The 23,286-nt window shown below is 43.8% G+C and overlaps 2 non-coding genes across 2 annotated transcripts; one reads left to right on the forward strand and one right to left on the reverse strand.

Annotated features, from left to right (window-relative positions):
• Positions 1-17,354: 17,354 nt before the first annotated feature.
• On the forward strand, positions 17,355-17,436 carry trnas-gcu (transfer RNA serine (anticodon GCU)). The gene has a single exon. It is a non-coding gene; the product is annotated as a tRNA-Ser (tRNA).
• Positions 17,437-23,197: 5,761 nt separating this feature from the next.
• trnap-agg (transfer RNA proline (anticodon AGG)) lies at positions 23,198-23,286 on the reverse strand. Its single transcript is given in 2 exon segments — positions 23,198-23,233; positions 23,251-23,286. It is a non-coding gene; the product is annotated as a tRNA-Pro (tRNA).

The raw sequence follows: 23,286 nt of genomic DNA on the forward strand, positions 1-23,286 counted from the left end.
AGCTGCTTCATCAATGACCTCCCCTCCATCATAAGTTCAGAAATGGGGATGTTCGCTGATGATTGCAAAGTGTTCAGTTCCATTCGTAACCCCTCAAATAACGAAGCAGTCCGAGCCGGCATGCAGCAAGACCTGGACAACACCCAGGCTTGGGCTCATCAGTGGCATGTAACATTGGCGCCAGACAAGGGCCAGGCAATGACCATCTCCTACAAGCGACAGTCTAACCACCTGCCCTTGACATTCAACGGCATTACCATCGCCGAATCCCCCACCATCAACATCCTGTGTCTCACCATTGACCAGAAACTTAACTGGACCATCCATATAAATACTGTGGCTGCAAGAGCAGGTTAGAGGCTAGATATTCTGCGGCGAGTGACTCACCTCCTGACCCCCCAAAGCCTTTCTACCATCTGCAAGTCACAAGTCAGGAGTGTGATGGAATACTCTCCACTCGCCTGGATGAGTGCAGCTCAACAACACATAAGCTCGACACCATCCAGGAAAAAAAGCAGCCCGCTTGATTGGCACCCCATCCACCACCCTAAACATTCACTCCCTTCACCACCGGCGCACAGTGGCTGCAGTGTTTACCATCCACAGGATGCAGTGCAGCAACTCGCCAAGGCTTCTTAGACAGCACCTCCCAAACCCGCGACCTCTACCACCTAGAAGGACAAGGTCAGCAGGCACATGGGAACAACACCACCTGCACGTTCCCCGCCAAGTCACACACCATCCCGACTTGGAAATATATCGCCGTTCCTTCATCGTCGCTGGTTCAAAATCCTGGAACTCCCTTCCTAACAGCACTGTGGGAGAAGCTTCTCCGCACGGACTGCAGCAGTTCTGGAAGGCCAATTAGGGATGGGCAATAAATGCTGGCCTCGCCAGCGACGCCCACATCGCATGCACGAATAAAAAAAATGCGATTTTAATATATAAGCTGTAGGTGACTATCAATGAATGCGCTATTTATATATGAGCTGTGGGTGAGTGTATATGAATGCAATGTTTAGATATGAACTGTGGGTGTTTATATATGCGTGCGATGTTTATATATGAAATGTGGGTATGTATATATGAGTGCGATGTTGATCTATGGACTGTGGATTTGTATATGTGGGTGCGATGTTTATATATGAACTGTCGTTGTATATATAGGTGTGCGATGTTTAAATATGAACTGTGGGTGAGTGTATTTGAGTGAGATGTTTATATCCGAACAGTGGATGTGTATATATGAGTGCAGTATTGACATATGAACTGTGGGTGTTTATATATGAGTGCGATGTTTATATATGAACTGTTGGTGTGTATATATGAGTGCGATGTTTATATATGAACTGTGGGTGTGTATATATGAGTGCAGTATTGACATATGAACTGTGGGTGTGTATATATGAGTGCGATGTTTATATATGAACTGTGAGTGTGTATATATGAGTGCGATGTTTATATATGAACTGTGGGTATGTATATATGAGTGCGATGTTTATATATGAACTGTGGGTATGTATATATGAGTGCGATGTTTATATATGAACTGTGGGTATGTATATATGAGTGCGATGTTTATATATGAACTGTGGGTGTGTATATATGAGTGCAGTATTGACATATGAACTGTGGGTGTGTATATATGAGTGCGATGTTTATATATGAACTGTGAGTGTGTATATATGAGTGAGATGTTTATATATGAACTGTGGGAGTGTATATATGAGTGTGATGTTTATATATGAACTGTGGATGTGTATATATGAGTGTGATGTTTATATATGAACTGTGGATGTATATATATATGAGTGCACTATTGACATATGAACTGTGGGTGTGTTTTATGAGTGTGATGTTTATGTATGAACTGTGGGTGTGTATATATAAGTTCGATGTTTATATATGAACTGTTGTTGTGTGTTTGTGAGTGCGGTGTTTATATCTTGAACAGTGGATGTGTATATATGAGTGTGGTGTTTATCTATGGACTGTGAGTGTGTATATATAAGTTCGATGTTTATATATGAACTGTTGTGTGTCTGTGAGTGCGGTGTTTATATCTTGAACAGTGGATGTGTACATATGAGTGTGGTGTTTATCTATGGACTGTGGTTGGTTATTAAGTTTCTTCTTCTTTGGGTCGATTCTCGCATTTATTTGCAGTGAAATTTTATCCCCGCCACTGAAGGATTGGGGATGGAACAGAGAGACATCAAGGATGGGAAATATTTATATCGTCTGCATTTGGTTTTTATTTCTCTGTTACATTCTGCCTTTTCCTCTTGGTTTTTCCTCTCTCGGTGCCGGGTGACCATTTGATTTGATGCATTTGTTCTAAACTGATCCTTTTTCCACATCTCGGGGCGGTCAGACCCGCTCTGTCTTTCTGTTGTTGCTGATGATCATTAATGGGAACAGGCCGCGAGTTAAACGTTTCTCTGCAAACCGGAGAAAGAAAAAGAAAAAGAAAGACTTGTTTCTCCGGCCCAGGGGTAAAGTTACAATGGATGTTATTCAATAAAATTGTCCCGTGAATTTGTCTGTGGATCTGATTGTTAAGCTTGGATTTTAAAATTACGAAAACCCAAAACAAAGGCCTTTATCAGCCCATACAGGAATCAAACCCGCGATCACGACATTGTGGCATGTTTTACTCTAGCAAGCTGTGCAACCAGTCTCCTAAAATGCAGTCTGAAAAGCGTTTCACATACAAAACAAATCATTATTAAACTTGTGACTGTCACTCGGTAACCTCGTTGGCGTCTCTTTCAGTCTGCAACAGAAAGTTATAGGTTGGTTAATGGTGTTTAAAGAAATATTCCTCTTTTCGTCGAGTTTATTTGGTTTCATGTAATTAATTCTATAGGTGTGAACGCCGAATCATAACCACGAGCCCACCAGGCACCTGTACGGACAGTTCACCCAATCCGGTTACTTTGATCATCTGCCCTCCTCTGCTAGAAAAACAATAGGATGAACAGCCCTTGTCTGTGAAAAGGTGTCCTCTCTCCTTGATCAAACTAATGTGTGCAATTGATGAACTGGAGTGAATTGCGCTCGAAGCAGATCTGGAAAATGCGCAATGCAGCCGCACAGGAATTCCAAATCCACTCTCCGTGGAGGAAAAGGAGTGACAGAAACAGAAGGAGATGCCACGTGAAAGATTTGGACCCGGACCTGCTGCATGAGACTTTAAATGTTGTCAGCCTTTAACTGTAGCTCACAGTGTGAGAACAGTCAATGTTATCATTTGCCTTTTATGTATCTTCTTGTACTGCATCTCTTCAATATCCCCGGGTTGTTACAGCACTGCTTTCTTCAAATTAAATCCCATTGTGAAAACATACACGATTTCAAACCAAAGCGAGATGTGTGAGATTGGAAGGAGAGTGTGAGTGGAGATCATGGGCCCGTGCGTGCGTGCATTTTGGAAATGGGAACAGAGACATCCGGTGCTTGTTGGAGTATTTCACCTCACTTTTCCATTTCACGCGCAGGCCTACCCGCACTCGGTACTGTCATGGCCTGAACAAGTCTTTCGTGTTCTCACAGAAAATGCCACTTTGTGCGAGCAGTTTGTACGGACTGGGCTGCAATGAGGTCGGACACTGGGAGTATTCAATTAATGAAATCAGTACTTCAAACAGAAAACATTCTTCACTCACTCATCCTGATACATTAGGGTCTCCATACTTGAATTATTGTTCCATTCATTGGAACTTGGGAACATGAGTAAGCCATTCAGCCCCTCGAGCGTCCAGGTTAATACATCCTTCCTGAGGTGGGTGCCCGGAACTGAATGCAATCCTCCAGATGGTGTCTCACCAGAGCTGTGTGCAGCTGTAACATAACAACCACCCCTTGTTTTCCAGCCCTCTTGAGATAAACGGGGAGAGTCAGAGCTCAAGAGAGAAAGCGAGAGTGAGCAAATGGGAGCGAGAGAGAGGACTATGCATTGCACAAACCGTCCCTGTGTCGATTTCTCAGGAGCGCTGTGAATCCCCACTGAGCTTTTGAACCACTTACTGCACCGCAGAAAAAGTTCCAAAGCAGCATATGGGTAACGTGAACTAACCTAATCGACAGCCGATTTTGGCGCCATGGGTAGCACGTGGGACTTCTAATCACTGCAAAAGTTGTGTGTCCAAATCTCACCATCGTTGAAATTTAGTTCAGGGTTCGGTGATTTCGGCGCTGGGAAGTGAAATTTTGCAGCAAAACCGCAACAGGATCATTAATGCTCGTCAAGGAAGGGAAATAACCCCCTCCACTTCCTCTGATACAAGTGGCTCCAGTCCCACCCGAATTTATAATGCTTAATCCTCTATGAGCTGGATTGGCGAAACACTCTCAAGATGGAGGCACATCATCTGCTCACCACAAAAGTCAATCTGCTGGACTTCCGGCTCTGTCAGACTGCATGTTCCTTCAGACAGGTTTCCAACTGGACACATTCATCCTGCTGCCTGCGAGCATTGGTGCTTGAGGGGTAGAATTCTTGCTTGCAGTAATTCTATTCCTGTAAAAGTAGCTCCTGAAGATCGCAAGATGGAAAGTATCGTGGCTGAGCGGTTTAACGCGCTTGTTTAAACCTCAAGCTAAATTCCATAATTTGTCGATGGATCAAAATCATAGTTTGCGGCTCCAATACCGCAGCCTCCCTCCTGTAAACTAATAACACTAAATATCACATCTGATATTGCAACAAGAGGAACCACATGACGATACAAATAATTGTTGCATTTTGGAACACTCAATTATACGTTCAGCTCCGTTCGAAATGTTCACAAGGAAAAGGATTCGTTGATCTAGGTGAGACTCGACTAACAACCTCGCCATTTCCCGACCTTGTCCGGTCATATAAGGACCGCGCACTGACTGATTGCGCTGCTCGAGCCCGGTCACTTTGATCACCTGTCCTCCTCTGCTGCAAAGAATCTTAAGGTGAGAGACCCTTTCCTGTGGAAACGTGTCCTGCCCCCCTGATGAAAATAATATCTGCACTTTCACTTTCAGCTTCTTTCACATCCTCTGCTCCATCGCACTACAATCGGGTTTTCTGTGAACAGATCAAAGTAAACATTGGCAGAAATTCTAACAGCAGTGGGATTCAAACCCACGCCTCTACAGAAATTAAATTTAACACCTTTGACAGCGAGGCCACGCTACCCTAATGTCACAGTAATGTTTAAAGAGCTGTTTAAGGCTCAAATAAATGAATTGAAGCTAATGACCGCATTTGCCCGGTGCTGGGGCTGTTCTCCTTAGAACAGAGAACGTTAAGAGGTGATTTGATCGAAGTGTTCAAAATCATGAATGGTTTGGATAAAGTAAATAAAGAGAAACTGTTCCCATTGGCGGATGGGTCAAGGACCAGAGGACACAGGTTTAAGGTGATTGGCAAAAGAACCAAAGGCGACATAAGGAAACACTTCTTTACCCAGCGAGTAGTTATAATCTGGAATGCGCTGATTGAAAGGTGGCTTTCAAAAAGGAATTGGATAAATAGTTGAAGGGAAATAAATTCAGGGCTAACGGGAAGGAGCGGGGGAATGGGACTATATTGATTGCTTTAACAACGAGCCGGCACGAGCTCGATGGGCCGAATGGCCTCCTTCTCTGCTGTAACCATTTTATGATTCTATGATTCTATGTATTCTCTTTATTTTCTTTGCATGCATTTCTCTATCTCTCCCTGTCTCTGTCTCTTGTGTTGTCCTCTGATGGACTTCTCAGGCTTCCGTGAACGGCGTTGGCTGATCGATCCTGCAACACCAGCAGAGAAGGTTAAAGAAAGATTGAGACGGTAGGAAAAGTAAAGGTGCAACCCAGCTGCTGCAGTCAATGTCTAAACATTAAGATCTCTTCGCTCTCACAGTGAAACTACGCACCAATTTGATTAAAGTGTTCTAATGGTATAGTGTATATTATCACCATGCCGAGACAGTCGGCAATTATATCAAAGAATCATAGAATCATTAAAATTTACGTTAGCGGAGGCCATTCGGCCCATCATGTTTGTACCGGCCGGAAAAGAGATATCCAGCATCAACCGACTTACCAGCGTTTAGTCTGTCGTCTTGTAGGCTACCGCTCTTCAAGTGCATATCGATGTGCTTTTTAAACCCGATGAGGGTTTCTGCTTCTCCCATCCTCTCAGGCAGTGAGTTCCAGACCCTCACCACCCGCTGGGTGGAAAAAAAATCCCCTCTGCTCCACTCTAATCCTTCTACCAATTACCTTAAATCTATGACCCTTTTTATTGAACTCTCTGCTACGTGAATCAGGTCCTTCCTATCCACTCGATCGAGGCCCGTGATAATTTTATACACCTCAATTAAATCTCCCCTCAGCCTCGTCGGTTCCAGAGAAAACAACCTCAGCCTATCCAATCTATCCTCATAGCCAAAATTCTCTACTCTTCGCAAAATCGTCGTAAATCTCTGTACCATTTCTAGTGTAGTCCGATCTTTCCTGTAATGTGGTGACCAAAACTGTACGCAATACTCCAGCTGTGTCCGAACTAGTGTTTTATTCAGTTCGAGAATAACCTCCCTGCTCTTACATTCTATGCCTCGGCTAATAAAGCAAAGTATCCTTTATACCTTTTTCACCACCTGAACTACCTCTCCTCTTACTTTCAGGGATCTGTGAACAAGCACTCCAAGGTCCCTCTTTTTATTGACACCCCTCAGTATCCTCCAAAGCAATGTAGTTTCCGAGCAAATAATTCTGAAACGTCTTGCTTGATAATATAAGTCGTAGAGACGAAACCAATTTAGTAAAGGGAAACTAATATTGGTGACTGGAAATAGTTAGTGTACAACTTGATATTGCTGTATACCGGAATAGAAAACGAGATTGGATGGACAGAAGAGGTCTGAAAGGGTAGCCGATCGGCTATGGGAGACAGCGAAACTTTACACTGGCTGCATGATGGAAGTAACAGCGCCTGGTTGGTCTCGATGTATGATTTTTGCTTCGGGGGCTTTGTTTGATTAATATCCGAGAAGTCCCGGGCTCAAATCCCCGATAAGCTCTTGCTGTTCAGCTACGTTGAGTGTAAAATTCACCAATTGGCTTCTGACATCTTTTCAGTGTTCCTGTTGGTAGGATTAAAGTGCATGTTTGAGCTCCAGAGGAGAGAAAGCTGAAGTTTCCAAAGTGCAACACATGTGAAGTAAATAACATGTCTCAAGATGATGCAGAGATTGATGCTGAATGTGAATTCCCCCTATTCAGGCGGTCTCATTGATATTAGATGACGGGATGGAGAGCGACATATGGAAGTTTGCCGATGACACCAAAATGGGCAGCGTTATAAGCAGTGTAGATTATATAGGAATAGGGACACAGGAACTGGAGTAGGCCATTCAGCCCCTCGTGCCTGCTCCGCCATTCTGATAAGATCATGGCTGATCTGTGATCTAACTCCATGCACCTGCCTTTGGCCCATATCCCTCAATACCTTTGGTTGCCAAAAAGCTTTCTATCTCAGATTTAAATTTATAAATTGAGCTAATATCAATTGCCGTTTGCGGAAGAGAGTTCCAAACTTCTACAACCCTTTGTGTGTAGAAATGTTTTCTAATCTCGCTTCTGAAAGGTCTGGCTCCAATTTTTAGACATTGCCCCCGACTTCCAAAATCGCCAACCAGCGGAAATAGTTTCTCTCTATCCACCCTATCTGTACCCCTTAATATCTTATAAACTTCGATCAGATCACCCCTTAACCTTCGAAACTCTGGAGAATACAACCCCAATTTGTGTAATCTATCTTCGTAACTTAACCCTTGAAGTCCGGGTATCATTCTGGTAAATTCCAGAGAGACATTAATATAATGAATGAATGGGCAAAACTGTGGCAAATGGATTTCAATATAAGCAAGTGTGAGGTCATCCACTTTGGACCTCAAAAGGATAGATCAGAATACTTTATAAAAGGTGAAAAATTCGAAACTGTGCAGTTCCAAAGGAACTTAGGTGTCCATGGACAGAGATCAATTACATGTCATGGACACGAACAGAATATAATCCAAAAGGCTAATGGAATGGTGGCCTATATGTTTAGAGGATGAGAATAGACATTATGCTACAGCTACACAATGCTCTGGTTGGATAACACCTGGAGTACTGTGTTCAGTTTTGGGCACCGCACCTTAGGAAGGATATATTGGCCTTGGAGGGAGTGCAGTGTGAGTTACTAGAAAGATAACTGGACTCCAAGCAATAAATTATGAGGAGAGATTGCACAAACTATAGTTGTATTCCCTTCAATTTAGTAGATTAAGGGTTGATGTGATCGAAATGTTCAAGATATTAAGAGGAACTGATGTGGTAGATGGATAGAAACTATTTCCGCTCGTTGGGGTGTCGAGGACTCGGGGACATAGGCTAAACATTCGAGTCAGGAATTTCAGGAGTGAAGTTAGGAAACACTTCTACAAGCAAAGTGTTGGAGAAGTTTGGAACTCTCTTCCATAAACAGCAGTTGATGCGAGCTCAATTGTTAATTTGAAACCCGTGATTTATCGATTTTTGTTAACCAAAGATATTTCGAGATATGGGACTAAGGCGGGTGCAGGGATTTCGGTCATAACTCAGCCATGATCGCATTGAGTTGCGGAACAGACTCGACGGACCAAACACCACAATCCTGTTCCGAAGTTCCTCATTGGTGCAAAATGCAAAAAGATCTTGCATTAGCCGGGAATCGATCCCGGGTCTCCTGCGTGGCAGGCGAGAATGGATTAATTGGAGTTAATTGACTGCATTTACCGCTCTCCCAGCATCAGAGATACTTCAACGTGGCTGGTGCTTTTCATTGAGCGTCCAATCTTCTCTTGCAAGATTTCAAGACCCGAGAAGGAATATCTCCCAATCTGTAACTTAAATTCTGGTCGTTTGCAAAACCTGACATTTATATTCTTTATTTTCTTTGCATGCATCTCTCTATCTTTCCCTGTCTCTGTCTCTTCTCTCTCTGTTGTGCCCGACCGGCTTCTCAGGCTTCCTTGAACGGCGAAGGCTGATCTCACCTGCAACACCAGCAGAGAAAGGTAACAAAAAGGCACTGATACGGTTGGAAAAGTAAAGGTGCAACCCAGCTGCTGCAGCTATTGTCTACACACTGATGTCTCTTCGCTCTCACAGTGAAACAAAGCATCAATTTGATTAAAGTATACTTCTGGTCGAGTGTATATTATCGCGATGCCGAGACAGACGGCAATTATATCATAGAATCCGAGAAAGTTATGCCAAAGAAGGAAGCCATTCTGCACATCGTGCCTGTGCCGGCCGAAAAATCGGTACCGAGCCTCATCTCACTTTCCAGCGTTTAGTCCCTAATCTTGTCGGTTACGGATCTTCACGTGCATATTGAAGTTTTTATATTTCAATGCGATGAGGGTTTCCGCCTCTCCCACCCTTTCTGGCAGTGATTTTCCGACCCCCACACCCACCACCCTCTGGATGGAAAAAAAAATTCACTCCCCTCTAATCATTCTACCGATTACCTAAGATTGATGTATCCTGATTATTGACCTCCCTACGAAGGGAAATAGGTCCTTACTATACACTCGATCGAGGCCCGTCATAATGTTATACACCTCAATTAAATCTCCCAACAGCCTCCTCAGTTCCAAAGCAAACAACCCCAGCTTATCCAATCTAATCTCATAGCTAAAATTCTCCAGTTCTGGCAGCATTGTCTTAAATCTCCTCTGTCCCCTTTCTCGTGCAATCACACCTTTCCTGTAATGTGGTGACCACAACTGTATGCAGTATTCTTGCTGTTGCCTAACTATTGTTTTATAAATTTCTACCAGAACCGCCCCTGCTCTTATATTCTATGCCTCGGCTAATAAAGGAGAATATTCTTTATGGCTTCTTAACCACCTTATCTGGCTGTTCTGCTGCCTTCTGGGATCTGTGGACATGCACTCCAAGGTTTTGCTGTTTATCGACATCTCTCAGTCTCCTCCCAAGCAATGTAGTTTCAGAGCAACTAATTCTGAAACGTCTTACTTCATAATTCAAGTCGTACAGTCGAAACCAATTTGTTAAAGGGAGACTAATATTGGTGACTGGAAGTAGTTAATGTACAACTTGATATTGCTGTGCACCGGAACAGAAAACGAGATTGGATGGACAGAAGAGGTCTGAAAGGATAGCCGATCGGCTGTGGGAGGCAGCGCACCTTTCAACTGACTCCACGGCTTCAGCATCAGCGGTTTGTTGGTCTCGGGGTATGATTTTCGCTTAGAGGGTTGTGTTATGTGATACGCGAGCGATCTCAGCTTCAAATCCCGCATGACCCCTCCTGTTTCTGTGCTTTTAGTGAAAAGTCGCCAATGTGCTTCCGATATCTTTTCAGTGTTGCTGTTGGTCGAATTGAATTCTGTCCAGAGAATGTTTGAGCTCCAGAGGACAGAGTGCGGAAATTTCCAAGGCACAACACAGGTGGGAAAAAAAATGTCTCAATATGATGAGGAGATTGAAGCTGAATGTGAATTTACCCCAGTGCAGTCGGTCTCATTGATATAAGATGACGGGATAGAGAGCGACATGTGCAGATGACGCCAAGATGGGCAGCACTGTAAGCAAAGTAGATGGAAGCAGAACATTACAGAGAGTATTTAATATAATAAATGAATGGGCAAAACTGTGGCAAATGGATTTCAATTTAGGTAAGTGTGAGGTCATCCAACTTGGACCTATAGAGCATTGATCAGAATACATTCTAACTGGTGAAATGCTCGAAACCGTGGAGTTCCAAAGGGACTTAACGGTCCATATACATAGATCATTAAAATGTCATGGACAGGTACAGAAAATAATCAAAAAGGCTAATGGAAAACTAGCGTTTATATCTAAAGGACCAGAATACAAGGTGATAGATATTATGCTACAGCTACACAAAGCTCTGGTTAGACCACACCTGGAGTACTGTGTTCAATTCTGGGCACCACACCTTAGGAAGGATATTTTGGCCGTGGAGGGAGTGCAGTGTAATTTTGCTAGATTGAAACCTGGAATCCAAGGGTTAAATTACGAGGGGAGATTACACAAACTAGGGTTGTATTCCCTGGAATTCAGTAGAATAAGGGCTGATTTGATTGAAGTTTTCAAGATATGACGGGGAACTGTTGGTGTTGATGGAGAGAAACTCTTCCCGCTCGTTCGAATGTCTAGGACTCAGGAACCTGGCCTAAAAATTAGAGTCAGGAATTTCAGGAGTGAAATTAGTTAACACTTCAACAAGCAAAGGGGGGTAGAAGTTTGGAACTCTCTTCTGCAAGCGACAGTGTTGGCTTAATTGTTAATTTGAAACCTGAGACTGATAGATTTTTTCGTTAACCAGTGGTATTAAGGGATACGGAGCGAAGGCGGTTATATGGAACTCGGTCACAGATCAGCCATGATCTCACTGAATTGCGGAACCGGCTCGAGGGGCTAAATGGCCTACTCATCTTCCTAATATGGTGCAAAACACGAAACATTCATGCTTTGTCCGCGAACCGAATCCGTGTCAGAGGCTAGAATTCTATCCCAGAGCCACCAATACTCGTACGTACACGCACTGCATATGTCCATTTATGTTACTCTCATAGTGATTGAAAGCTGCAATTTGAGTAAACTATACTTATGGTAGAATGGAAACTATGCCGATGTCGAGACAGACGATTATGTTGTTTAGAGCAATTCATTCTGCATAGTGTTACTTGATTATTCAAGTCTTACATTCAAAGCAAATTTGATAATAAGCGAGAAATATTGTTGATATGAAATGATCAGTGTAGAACCTGATATTGCTCTACATCGTGCATCGTAGAAGAAAGCGGGATTGTATGGACAGAGCCTTCTGAAAGGATGGCGGAACGGCTGCATGGCAGCGAAATTTTACAGCGACTGCACGGCTCTGTTGTTTGTTGGTCTTTGGGTCTGAATGTCGCTCAGGAAGTTCGAATCGTTCAAAATTCCGAATGAGCCCTGTTATGTCCCCATTTTTAGCCAAAAATCACCAATTGGCTTCTTACATCTTTTCAGCAGTGTGGAAGGCAGGTTTGACTTATCTCCAGCAGAGCATGTTTGAGCACCAGAGGAAAGAATGCAGAGGGTTTGTCCATGCAACACAAGTAGACGAAATGAAGATAATCTTTCAAGAAGTTGTAGATTGAATCCGGCACATGAATTTATCCCAATTCAGACAATCTCATGGGGACAGAACAAAAAAGGTAAAGGATGTTGCATTGGCCTGGAACCAAACCTCTGGTTTCCCGCCGGCAGGCGAGGGTTCCACCACTGAACCACCAATGGACACACGGCTGCAGGTAGCACATGTAACTTTGGATACATGTCTAGAACATGCAATCTGGCAGAGTTCCTGTGATTACCCTACGCAATCGACTCTACAGTTGCGCGGTGCCCTTTGTGTTAAATTATGGATCAAGCATGGTCGTGAAATTCACTGGGGGCTCGAAACCAACTTACACGACGATTGTGAAACAGTCAAATAAATAAGAGCTGTAATTACCAGGCAGTGTTTACTTCTCTCAGAGGTTAAGGGATAATCCAGCCCAATGTTCACCTATGAGATTTCAAGACTTGAGACAGAATTTCAAAAAAGCTGTACCATCAATTCTGCTCAATCACGGAATTTGGAGATTTATACTATTTTATTTCTTTGCATGCATCTCTCTATCGCTGTCTGCGTTTCTTCTCTCTCGGTGTTTAACCCTGATGGACTGATCAGGCTTCCTTGAACGGCCAGGTCTGGAAACCGGGGATGGAAAAGACTGTCGGATCTTCAGTCCAATTGTTGGATTTCGGCGGGATGAGCTTTGCTATTTTCCGTCTCCGTTTTCGGAAAATATAAACCCAGATGGGATTTCACCTCCTCAGTCCCGTCACCTCCGGGTAATGGGAATGAACCCAATCTATCACTCGGTCGGAACATCCGTATTCTTATTGCTTAAGAATAAAATTACGGGGTTACAGCTATTTTCAGGACGCATTTTAGAAATTAACACGTAACAGACTTATGCGAAAACTAGAAGCACGTGGAATTAAAGGACCAGTGGTAACGTGGGCACCTAATTGGCTCAGGGATCGGAGGCAGAAAGTCGTGGTGAACGGATACCCTTATACATTAGGGTCTCTATACTTGAATTATTGTTTCATTTATTGAAGCATAGGAACAGGAATAGGCCATTCAGCCCCTCGAGCCTCCAGGTTAACACACCCTTCCTGAGGTGGGGTGCCCAGAACTGAATGATGTCCTCCAGATGGGGTCTCACCAGAGCTCTGTGCAGCTGTATCATAACTTCCGCCCCTTTGTATTCCAGCCTTCTTGAAATAAACGGGGAGAGTGAGAGTTCAAGAGAGAAAGCGAGAGCGAGCAAGACGAATAGAGACAGACAGACAGACAGACAGATCACGAGGCATTGGAGAAACCGTCGCTGTGTAGATTTCTCAGGAGCTGCTGTGAATCCCCACTGAGCTTTCGAACCACTTGCTCCACCGCAGCAAAAAATCATAAGCAGCAAATGGGTAATGTGAAATCACATAATCGATAGCCGATTTGTGGCGCAATGGGTAGCACGTTGGACTTCCAATTAGCAGTTCTAAAGTTGTGGATTCCAATTTCACTACCGTTGAAGTTCAGGGCTGAATTTTGGCGGTGGGAATTCGAACTTTGCAGCAAAACCGCAACAGGATCACGAATGTTCATCAAAGAAGGGAAACAACCCTCTTGTAGCTCCTGAAAATCGCAAGAATGAAAGTATCGTGACTGAGCGGTCTAACCCGCTGGTTTAAAGCTCCAGTTAAATCCCATAATTTGTAGATGGATCAAAATCACGGTTTGCAGCTCCAATTCCGCAGCCTCCTTCCTGTAAACTAATAAAACTAAACATCTCATCTGTTTTTACAGCAGCGTCGGCCGGAGGAACCACATGGCTGAACAAATAACTAGATGCATTTTGTAACACACCAATTGCACATTATACTCCGTTCGAAATGTTCACAAAGAAAAGGATTGGTTGATCTGGATGAGACTCAATTCACAACCTCGCCATTTCCCGACCCTGGACTGTCATATAAGGACCGCGCACTGACTGATCGCGCCGCAAGAGCCCGGTCACTTTGATCACCCGTCCCACTCTGCTGGAAGGAATATTAAAGAGAGAGGCCCTCTCCTGTGGGAACGTGTCCTGTCCCCGTGATGAAAATAATATCTGCACTTTCACTTTCAGCTTCTTTCATATCCTCTGCTCCATCGCACTACAATCGGGTTTTCTGTGAACAGGTCAAAATAATCATTGGCAGAAATTCTAAGAGCAGTGGGATTCAAACCCACGCCTCCATAGAAATTAAATGTGACACCTTAGACCGCGTGGCCGCGCTACCATTATTTCACAGTAACGCTTAAAGAGCTGTTGAATGCACAAATAAATGAATTGAAGCTAATTGACGGCATTTACCCCGTGCTGGGGCTGTTCTCCTTCGAGCAGAGAAGGTTAAGAGGAGATGTGATCGAAGTGTTCAAAATCATGAAGGGTTTGGATAAAGTAAATAAAGAGAAACTCTTCCCATTGGCGGAAGGGTCGAGAACCAGAGGACAGAGATTTGAGGTGACTGCCAAAAGAACCAAAGGCGACATCAGGAAACATTTCTTTACCCAGCGAGTAGTTATAATGTGGAAGGCGCTGCCTGAAAGGGTGGTGGAACCAAATTCAATCGTGAATTTCGAAAAGGAATTGGATAAATACTTGGAGGGAAATAAATGCAGGGCTACCGGGAAGCGTCGCGGGAGTGGGACCAACTGGATCGCTCTTACAATGAGCCGGCACGGGTTCGATGGACCGAATAGCCTCCTTCTGTGCTGTAACCATTTTATGATTGTATGATTCTATTAATACTCTTTATTTTCTTTGCATGCATTTCTCTAATCCTCCCTGTCTCTGTCTCTTGTGTTGTCCCCTGATGGACTTCTCAGGCTTCCTTGAACGGCGTTGGCTGATCGAACCTGCAACACCAGCAGAGAAGGTTAAAGAAAGATTGAAACAGTCGGAAAAGTAAAGGGGCAATCCAGCTGCTGCAGCCAATGTCTACACATTAATGTCTCTTCGCTCTCAAGTAAGTCACTCTCTTTTCATTCCTCTTATTTCATTCTTTTTCTTTCTGCCTCCAGCACCTGTGTCCGTATCCTGTTTTTCTTCTCTCATGTGTCTCTGCTGGATGATCCAAAATTCAGACCCGCCGCTTCTTCCAGCTTTTTCTTCCTTCCACAATCATGATCCATTTCATTGAGACTTTACTGCGGCCTTGCCCACTCTAACATTTACTTTCACATTCTTACGCCTTTATGTTTGCTCGATATCGACCGATGTTTCTCGGGGGCACATGTCCCGTTCGCACCAATGTTCATTTGTGCCTTGAAACCAATCGATACATTTCGATCTCCGTGACTCTTCCAGAGACAAGCACTAAGAAAGCAGGGCTGGCATTCGGAAGGACAGCGGCATACTTTCCCGTGAAATTTCCATGGGGTATCTTGTGACACGGGGGATGTGAACTGAAGAACTGGGTTTTGTTTTCATGGTCGTTGGCGCTTTTCCCCGAGCAGTTGATGTGCGGGAGAGACGGGCGGCGCTACATAGTTGCGAATGACGGCTGAAAGATGCAGTTTTGGCAATCTGGGCGGTGCAGTCAAGTCGGAAATATTCCGCTTGATCTTAATAGGTCTGTTGAAATGTCCGATTGAAAAGGAATGAGGAGAAATGAGAAGAGCGGCAATGGTGAAAAAGTGTCGATTACAGGAGGTTGGCCGTGAGCGAAAGGTCCTTTGAATGTCCGGCGCGGAGGGGAATTTTGTTCAGAAACGACAGACTTTAAAGCGCGTGGGGAAAGTGAAGTGTGAGCTTTGTCATTGGGTCAAATTGGGTGTTTTCAGGAAAACAGCCATTGTGAAATCACAAAAATGAAAACAGAAAATGCTGGAAACACTCAGCAGGTCAGGCAGCGCCTGTGGAGAAAGAACCAGAGGTAAGGTTTCAGCCCTCTGAACTTTTTCATCAAAAATGCGCAGACTTGTAGGTAGGAGAGTAGCTTATCTGTTTGAGATGCTGGAGCCAATTTTTCGATTATGTTGGTTGGAATCCCACCTCGACCACAATTAGTCGAGCTGTTTATTTTGGCCGCCTCACCTAAAAATCTTCTTTCCAAAGAAATGCGTTTCCCCATTGCTGGCTTACATCTGTTTGCACAAATCAGCAAAGTCTGAATCGTCACCCAAAATGTTTCTTGCACGGAGGTGTTGGGAGTGTAAGGGGTGATCCAGGTGAAGTATCAATCAAAGTGCGCAATGGCCCCCTGGTGAACGAAGTACCTCTTATGGTGAGCATAAGATGAAAGATATGTACCATAATTATGAATTTCTTCTTTGCATCACACTAGGATTTATTATCAGGGAATGGACATGAGCAGGTCGATTTACGTCATGCTCCGGTCGCTTTGCATCGCCCCCGACACATAGAATAGAATCATGGAAAGGTTACAGCATGGAAAAAGGCCATTCGGCACATCGAGTCCATACCGGCTCTCTGCAAGAGCAATCCAGCTGGACCCCACCGCCCCACCGCGCCCTTTCCCTGTAGCCCTGTATTATTTTCTCGTTTCAAATACTTATCCAGTTCCCTGTTGAAGGCCATGATTGAATCTGCCTCCACCACCCCCTCGGGCGGTGCATTCCAGATCCTAAACACTCGCCGTGTGGAAAAGTTTTTCCTCATGTCACCTTTGGCTCTTTTGCCAAACACCTTAAATCCTCTGGTCCTTGACCCTTCCGCCAATGGGAACAGTTTATGTCTATCTACTCTGTCCAGATCCTTCATGATTTTGAATACCTCTATTAAATATCCTCGCAACCGTCTCTATTCCATGGAGAATAACCCCAGCTTCTCCAGTCTATCCATGAAACTCAAGCCCCTCATTCCTGGAATCTTTCCAGGAATCCCACACCATCAACATCCTGGTGGTCACCATGAACCAGAAAGTTAACTGGACCAGCCACCTAAATGCTGTGGCGACAAAAGCAGGTCAGAGGCTGGATGTTCTGCGCCGAGTGACTCACCTCCTGACTCCCCAAAGCCATCCCACAAGGCGCAAGTCAGGATTATAATAGCATACTCATGTGATGGTCACCGATATGAAATGTTAACTCTGTATCGATATCTAAAGATTCTGCCTGACCTGTTGAGTATATCCAGCATTTCCTTTTTTATTTCAGTTTGGCAACACAGCCAGTATTTTCATTTTGAATAAAGGAGCTTTCGCAAGTTTGCGCATGTGACGAGGTGGCCGAGTGGTTAAGGCGATGGACTGCTAATCCATTGTGCTCTGCACGCGTGGGTTCGAATCCCATCCTCGTCGGTGATCTGTTTAATCTTGATTATTTCATCCAGAAAGTCGGATCCCTTCTCGAAACTGCAGACGGAGGTTTTTGCATTGTTTGCTGAAATCAGCAACAGTTCCAACCACGAAGGTGTTGAGATTGTGAGTTCGCGAATAATCAAAGTGCACAGTGGTGTCATTGTTAAACGAGTCAATGTTATGGTCAACGTAAGAGAAACTTATGTACCATAATTATGATTTATGTCCGGATCATTCCGAGTCTGTGTCTGTTTAAAAGCGATGCGCTGGAAGTCTCGAATCATTCCGTGTCTGTGCCTGTTTGAAAGGTATGTGCTGTATGTCCCGGATCATTCCGTGTCTCTATCTGTTCAAAAGCGATGTGCTGCAAGTCCCGGATCATTCCGTGTGTGTGTCTATTTAAAAGCGATGTGTTGAAAGTCCCGGATCATTCCGTGTGTCTATCTGTTTAAAAGAGATGTGCTGTAAGTCCCTGATTATTCCGTGTCTGTGTCTGTTTAAAAGGGATGTGATGTCAGTCCCTGATTATTCCGTGTCAGTATCTGTTTAAAAGCGATGTGCTGTTAGTCCCGGAACATTCCGTGCTTCTTTCTGTTTAAAAGGGATGTGCTGTTAGTCCAGGATCATTCCGTGTCTGTGTCTGTTTAAAAGGGATGTGCTGTCAGTCCCGGATCATTCCGTGTGTCGATCTGTTTAAAAGCAATGTGCTGGAAGCCCCTGATTATTCCGCATGTGTGTCTGTTTAAAGGGATGTGCTGTTAGTCCCGGATCATTCCGTGTCTGTGTCTGTTAAAAAGGGATGTGCTGTAAGTCCTGGATCTTTCCGTGTCTGTGTCTGTTTAAAAGGGATGTGCTGTTAGTCCCGGATCATTCCGTGCCTGTGCCGGTTTGAAAGGGATGTGCTGTAAGTCCCGGATCATTCCGTGTCTGTGTCTGTTTAAAAGGGATGTGCTGTCATTCCCGGATCATTCCGTGCCTGTGTCGGTTTAAAAGGGATGTGCTGTCAGTCCCGGATCATTCCGTATCTGTTTCACCCGATTTTCTTGATACCTTTTTCCTTCTGAACTGAAATGACGAATCTCTCTGGAGAAGAAGGTTCACCGCCTGCTGCTGAGATCAAGTTCATTCTGCTGGGCTTCCATTCCAATCTCCGTACTCTATCCCCCATTCAGTCCCACCCCGCCTGGACATAAAAATCTCCGATATTCATAAGGGAATGGAGAAGCCGAATATCATGGTTAAAATTTTCTTGGCTCCACAACACTGAATATTATCAATTCCAACGATTCAGAAGGTAATCATAGAATCATAGACTCTTACAGCATAGAAGGAGGCCATTCGGCCACCGTACCTGTGCCGGCTATTTTTCGAAGACCTGTCCAAATTAGACCCACACCCCAGATTTTCCCCATAACCCTGCAAATTAGTCCTCTTCAAGTACATGTCCAATTGCCTTTTGAATGATCCCATGGAATCTGCTTTCAGGAAGTGCGTTCCTGATCTTAACAAACCCTCTGTGTGAAAAAAAATCTCTTAGATTCCTCTCTAGTTATTTTGCCAAATATTTTAAATCTATGACCTTTGGTTAGCGACCCACTTGCCAGAGGAAACAGTATCTCCCTACTTGCTCTTTCAAAACTCCTCATTATTTTGAATACCTCTATTAGGTCTCCCGTTAATCTTCTCTGCTGTAAGGAGAATAATCTCAGCTTCTGCAATCTCTCCAAATAACTAAAGTCCCTCATCCCTGGTATCATCCAGGCCAACCTGCTCTGAATCCTCTTCAATCCCTTTTCATCCTTCTTATAATATGTTGCCCAGAAGTGTAATATACATTCCAGCTGAGGCCTAACCAGTTGTTTGTAAAGGTTTAGTGTGACTTCCTTGTATTTAAATTCAATGCCCCCATTTACAAAGCCAAATATCCCATACGCTTTTTTAACTACCTTATCAACTTGCCCTGTTTTGTGAATATGCTCCCCCAGGTCCCTCTGCTCTTGGAACCCCCCATAAATTGTTCCATTTAGATTATACTGCCTCTTCTTGTTCTTCTTCCAAAAGTGCATCACTTCACACTGATCGGCGTTAAATCTGTCACGTGACTGCCCATTTCACCAGTCTGTCCATGTTCTCCTGAAGTCTGCTACTATCTTCCTCACTATTTTCTATGTTGCCAAGTTTTGTATCATCCGCAAACTTCGAAACTGTACTCCCTATTCGTACATCCAAGTCATGTATATATAACAAGAAAAGCAATAGTCCTAATACCGGCCCCTGGGGGATCAAACTACATATTTCTCTCCAGTCAGAAAAACATCCGTTCACCACTGCTCTCTGCCTCCTATCCTTTAGCTAATTACGTGCTCACGTTACCACCGGTCCTTTAATCCCACGTGCTTCTAGTTTTCGAATAAGTCTGTTATGTGTTAATTTCTAAAATGTGTCCTCAAAATAACTGTAACCCCGTAATTTTATTCTTAAGCAATGAAAATACAGATATTAAGACCGAGTGCGAGATCGGGTTCATTCCCATTACCAGAAGGTGACGGGACCCGAGGAGGTGAAAACCCATCTGGGTTTATATTTTCCAAAAACGGAGACGAAAATCGCAAAGCTCATCCCGTCGAAATCCAACAAATGGACTGAAGATCTGACATTCTGGAAACCCGGGCGTTCCAGAAACCCTTCTGGAACGCCTGGGTTTCCAGACCTGGCTGTTCAAAGAAGCCGGATAAGTCCATCAGGGGGAAACACAGAGAGAGAAGAAACGCAGACAGAGATAGAGAGATACATGCAAAGAAAAATAGTATGAATCTCCAAATTCTGTGATTGAACAGAATTTAGGGTGCAGCTTAAAGGCAATTCGTCGCATGTCGTGAAATCTTGTAAGGAATCTTACAAGACCAGGTTATAGTCCAACAATTTTATTTTAAATCACAAGCTTTCGGAGATTATCCCCTTCGTCAGGTGAGTGAGTGAATAAGAGGTTCTCAAATCACATATCTTATATTAAATCTTGGAGGTGGACATATGGCTGGATAATATTGTTATTTCTGGGAGAAACAAGCACTGCTTGGTAATTACAGCTCTTATTTATTTAACCATTGTTTACAGTAGCAGTATGAACTGGTTTTGAACCCCCCGTGAATTTCAAGTCCATGTTTGACCTACTTATTCAGTCACAGGAATTCTGCCAGACTGCATGTTCCAGACATGTATCCAACGCTACACGTGCAGTCTGCAGCCGTGTGTGCATTGGTGGTTCATTGTGGAACCCTTGCCTTCCGGCGGTAAACCATGAGTTTGTTTCCAGGACAATGCAGCATCCTTTACCTTTTGTATTCTGTGCCCTTGAGATCGCCTGAATTGGGATAAATTCATGTGCCGGCTTCAATCTGTACAACTTCTTGAAAGATTATCTTCATTTCGTCTACGTGTGTTGCGTGAACAAACCCTCTGCATTCTGTCCTCTGGTGCTCAAACATGCTCTGCTGGAGATAAGTCAAACCTGCCTTCTGCACCACTGAAAGGAAATGAGAAGCCAATTGGTGATCTTTGACTGAAAATGGGGACACAACGGGGCTCAACGGGTTTTGAACCAGTGAAACTCCCTGACCGAGAATCAGACCCGAAGACCAACTGGCAACAGAGCCGTGCAGCCACTGTAAAATTTTACTGCAACGCAGCCGATCCGCCATCCTTTCAGAACGCTCTGTCCATACAATCCCGCTTTCTTGTACGATATACGATGTCGAAAAATGTCAGGTTCTACACCAATTATATCATATCAACAATATCAAATTCCTTTTGAATGGACGACTTGTATTATCAAGTAACACTTTACAGAATGAATTACTCTGAAACGACATTGTTGTTTACACTCCACCATAAGTAAACTTTACTCAAATTGCTGCTTTCATTCACTATGAGAGCGAAGAGCCATGAATGTGGAGACATTAGCTACGAATTTATCAGCTGGGTTGCACCTTTCCTTTTCCTACTGTCTCAGTCTTTTTTTTTCCTTTACCCTTTTCTGCTATTGTTGCCGGTTAGATCAGCTCTCGCCATTCAAGGAAACCTGAGAAGTCCATCGGGGACAACACAGAGAGACAAGAGACAGAGACAGGGAGAGATAGAGAGATGCAGGCAAAGAAAATAAAGAGTATAAATGTCAGGTTTTGCAAACTAGCAGAATTTAAGTTACAGGTTGGGAGAGATTCCTTCTCGGGTCTTGAAGTCTTTCAAGAGAAGATCCGACACTAATTAAAAGCACCGGCCACGCTGTAGAATCTCTCATTCTGGGAGAGAGATAAATGCGGTCAATTAACTCCAAATAATCTATTTCAGCACTGAAGTGATCTTTGAACAGTGGCTCTGCGAGCAGAATTCAACACTGCGCAGGAAAACCTCAATTGAATTTTGAGTCCAACGCTTTAAACACTCGGCCACCGCAGCTGTAAACGGCATGTTCGTTCAGATCGGATTCCAAATGGACACTTGCCGCTATTAAGAACGCGCGCATTGGTTGTGCAGGGGTCGAATTCTCAATTCTTATGCGGGAGACTTTGGTTCGATTTCCGGCCAATGCAGAATCATTCTCACCAATGGGGAGCTGAGGAATATAAGTATGCCATTTCTCCCCTCGAGCCTGTTCCGCAATTCAAACAGATCATGGCTGATATATGACCGAACTCCATATAATCGCCTTAGCCCCGTATCGCTTAATAACTTCAGTTAACAAAAATCGATCAATCTCAGGTTTAAAATTAACAATTGAGCTCGCATCAACTGCCGTTTGTGGAAGAGAGTTCCAAACTTCTCGCTCCCTTTGCTTGCAGAGGTGTTTCCCAACTTCACTCCTGAAAGTCCTGACCCTAATGTTGAGGCGATGTCCCCTCGTCCTAGACATCCCAACCGGCGGAAATAGTTTTTCTCTATCTACTCCATCAGTTCCCCTTAATATTTTGAAAAGTTCGATCAAATCAGCCCTTAATCGACTAAATTCGAGGTAAACCCTGGTTTGTGTAATCTCTCCGCGTATTTTAACCCTTGGGGTCCAGGTAACATTCCAGTAAATCGACGCTGCACTCACTCCACAGCCAATATATCCTTCCTTTGGTGCGTTACCCAGAACTGAGTACAGTACTTCAGGTGTGGTCTAAGCAGGGCTTTGTATAGCTGTAGCATAATGCCTAGCCCCTTGTATTCTCGTCCTCTAGATATAAAGACCAACATTCCATTAACATTTTTGATTATTTTTTGTACCTGTCAATGATATTTTAATGATGTATGTACATGGACACATCAGTCTTTTTGGACCTCCACTGTTTCGAGCTTTTCACCATTTACAAAGTATTCTGATCGATCCTTTTTGGTCCAAAGTGGATGAGCTCACACTTGACTAAATTGATATCGATTTGCCACAATTTTACCCATTCATTTATTATATTAATGCCTCTCTGTAATTTTATGTTTCCATCTGCACTGCTTACAATGCTGCCCATCTTGGTGTCATCGGCAAACTTGGATATGTGACTTTCTATCCCGTCATCTAATATCCGCCTGAATTGGGAAAAATCCAAATTCAGCTTCAATCTCCTCATCATCTTGAGACATTTTATTTCCTTCACGTGTGTTGCGCCGACGAAACTTCGGCATTGAGTCCACTGGAGCTCAAACATACTCTGGATTTCATTCAGTTCAACCAACAGCAACACTGAAAAGATATCAGAAGCCAATTGGTGACTTTTCACTAAAAGGAGGGCTCGTCCGGGATTTGAACCCGGGACCTCTCGCATATCACTCAATGAAACACCCTAAGCGAGAATCATAACCCTAGACCAACGAGCC

This window comes from Heptranchias perlo, chromosome 20 (assembly GCF_035084215.1).
Source record: "Heptranchias perlo isolate sHepPer1 chromosome 20, sHepPer1.hap1, whole genome shotgun sequence".
In the NCBI taxonomy this organism is placed as follows: Eukaryota; Metazoa; Chordata; class Chondrichthyes; order Hexanchiformes; family Hexanchidae; genus Heptranchias; species Heptranchias perlo.